Source organism: Hyaena hyaena, unplaced genomic scaffold (assembly GCF_003009895.1).
Source record: "Hyaena hyaena isolate Hyena2069 unplaced genomic scaffold, ASM300989v1 scaffold_437, whole genome shotgun sequence".
Taxonomy (NCBI): Eukaryota; Metazoa; Chordata; class Mammalia; order Carnivora; family Hyaenidae; genus Hyaena; species Hyaena hyaena.
Window position 1 is genome coordinate 1493974 of NW_024081070.1, and position 3622 is coordinate 1497595.

Here is a 3622-nt window from a genome sequence, read left to right on the forward strand (position 1 = left end):
GTTAAGAGTCTTTGGTGTAGGCTTCATTATATTTTCTTTACAGTACCTATTTTTTTTAATAATAGTCAACTTCTTATTAATATATATTTAGCATTAGGGGAACCCTAGAACTTCTACCTGGCTAAGAGGCATCTGGTGAAGAGACAATTTGAACTTAAGTGACCATTTAGAATAGACAGTGATTACCAGTTAATTCTCCAATTCATGCTCTCTCGTTCTGTTTATAGATTCTTTAAGAGGTAAAGCATGGCAAGTATCTTCCTTTAAGGGAGCTATTCTTGGAACGAATTTCAAAAGGAAATAAAAGGCACTGTTCCCAATGTGACCCAAAACTTAAGAAAATATATTAAAATAGTGATCTATATTTGTGGAAATCAAAAAATAAATTTACTATGTAATCCTAAACAAAAATATAAAAAATAAAAAATAAAATAAAATAATGGATGTTATCATTAAATTGCCTAGATTCAATTCTAGCTCTGCGATTTACCAGCTGTATGACTGTTTGCAATTTATACTTTCTGGTCTCAGTCTTCTTATTTGTAAATTGGGAAGATATTATGAAGCTAAAAAAAGTTACAATTTTTAAGGCATACTGAACATTTTTAAAGTAGTTATTAAATAGGTTTTAGTATTTTTAAGTGACTTAACTTGATGGTTTTATGTATAACTGCTTGCTCATTGTTTTTATCATACAGGCAGATGTATTGGACATTTTACAGGCAGGACCATCACTTTCCATCACTTCATTTAAATCATTCATTAGTATCAAAGAATGTCATAGTGAATTTCTCACATTCAATAGGTATTTCTTTGGTGGTCATGACTTATGCTTCCTCAAGAAGCCAGCCCCTAAATGTGGCCGATTACCTAGTTGCCTTACAAGCCCAGTTATAGTATAGTCAATTTTTTTTTCATATGTGCTGTTGTTGGGCCTATTAAAAAAAAAAAAAAAAAAAAAACAGTTCTAAATTCTGGACTTGTCTTTTGGATTAAGGTGAACTATACAGTTTAGAGGGTTCCCAAGCCTTATCACATGCAAAGAATTCTCAATAATTTTTGTATAGATTTCTACTTCTTGGACTACTCTAACCCAGTTTTATTGAAACCAGCCTTTCTCCTCCTACCTTGTTTACATCTAGACAGTGTAATAAAAACAGATTCATCATCTATCTAAATGAGGTATAAATAATGTAGATATGTTAGCCAATCAGTGTGTCTTAATAATATTTTTCAAGTGTAAACATTCAGTAATTTTGGTAAAGTAAAACCAAAAACATATTATTGAAACTTGCCTTCTTTTTGGAAAGACCTGACAATTGTGGTGCAGTTATTAGTAACACTGTAATGCAAGCTAATCGTTTTTATTATGCCTTGGTCAGAAGTCAGGACCCCTTGCTGCTTCAGAGATCACCTAACATATCTGCTTTCTGTCCCTTGCCCTCTCTCCAAACTTTACTTGACTCTGGAGAATATCCTGCATATAAAGAATGTTCTCTCTATTTTAGAAATGCCAGTGAACTGCTCACTGTAGTTTGTACATGTGCTAATGCTATTTGTTTTCTGTATTGTAAATAAAGTCCTGTTTGGGAAGACAAATAGGAGCAAATGGATGTTGCTGTGCTTGACTTATAAAAAAATGAATTTAACAAAATTTGGTGAGTTCTTATTTAGTTTCTTTAGTATCTGAGTGAACAGATTCAATGGCATGTGCTCTTTATCTCCTGAGTTTAGTCTTACTTCTACATATCTCCTCCCTCGCCTCTCATTTTTTTTTCACCTAAATGAACAGTATTGTTTAAGCCCAAACATGTTTTTCTACTTTGGTGTCATTAGTGCACAGTATTAATAGAAGGGTATTAAAGATAAGACTGTGTGGGAATGCAATCTGTCAGTGGATCATCAGTAGGCTTGGTCCTGGGAACCCGACTAGGAATGAATCACAGGAGCCATTTCAACACAACTATTCCAGATATGGTAGAAATCATTATTTTGAACCAGTGAAACAAAGAGAAAATTTTTTTCCCACGTTAAGCCAGTGACACCTATACCCCACTCGCATGTAACATTTTATACTTGGTCAAAAATTTTGTTGGTGGAAGTGTTAAGGCAACCTTTCTTTCTATGATAGTTTTATGATGTTAAAGAATCTAGAATTGATCCAATGCTTCAATATTTTTACATGAGATTTCAACAACAGTTTGAGAGCACTCCAACAAATATGAATAGCTTTATATTTAAATTATCTTTGCCCTGGTAGTTATTATTTTCCCAGTGTATACACAGACCATGGAACACAAGAAAGTTCAGGGACTTGTCGCAAAGTAAACATGAGTTTGTAACCACCTGTGGACATAACTAAAATGCTCTGGAAAGGTTAAAGTAGGCTCCACAGGTATAATTCAATCCTTTTTCCTGAACACTGAATCACAGTTTATCTCTATTTTTAATTTCTATTTTAAAATAAGGGCAGATGTACTTTGTTATCTTCCATATCATTGAAGAGTAATTGCTGCTGATTATTGGATTGAGTAAGGATAATTTAACTGCATAATGGAACTCCTAATAAATATTAATCATATTAGTTATGTCACTGAATCCTGGTGGCCCTTCCAAGGGTACTTTTATATAATGTAATAACACTAAATTGAGATATAGAAGAAAACTGAGGGGAAATCTACTAAAAAGATATCCAATTATGATAGCAAAATATACAGAATATAATAAAATATACACAAAATGTATAGAATGCCCATGGATATTAAATGCAGGATTATTTGTGGATATGATAATTGGTTGTAACATCTGTGTTCATGCTTGAGGAGAAAGAGAACAGGAGAAAACCAAAAGTGGTTGAAAAACACCATGAAGTACAATTCAACCACCTTAAGTAATGAAGAGGATGTACATGTATCAAGATGGATGGTCATTAGCACATGGAACTAAGTGGAAAAAAAAAAAAGAAACAGAATATAGTATACAACACAGCAGTGTTTTCTACGTATTAAACAAAATTACACATTTTATAAGGCTGCATGCAAACAACAATGATATACATCAAATACATGAGAATGGTTGCTACTGGTAGGGAGTGGGATATGGAAATTAGAATAAATGGAACAAATGGTAGGTTTATGTAAATGGCAGTACCCCTCCCCCAACACGAAATAAAACCAATAAAAATTGTTGAGAAATAAGTGAAGACCTAAAAGGAATTTGACAATGAGGAGATTATTTATAAAGCTACTGATTCACTCACTTCATTCCACTGGAGTAAGGAATAAAGAATTAAAATGACAGTAAAGTTCAAAAGAATAAGAGGAACTGGTAAGAATAGCAACAAATAATTTAAAACAAAGGCTAATTGAAATTCATTAAAAAATAAGTACATTCAGTAATTATTTGCTGAAATTTTTTTCAGCACAGGAAACAAAAATTAATCTAAAAGACAAAAGCTTGCCTCTTTAGCCTAATATCCAAGTAGAATTAAGTTCCAAACTATTAATATATACAGCACTAATTAAGGAAAATATCCCATAAAGCAAAATGTTAGAAAGACACACAGAAAATGTTTTTAATGGTCATAATTCTGATAATTCCAGTTTTCTTTTTTTATTGCCAT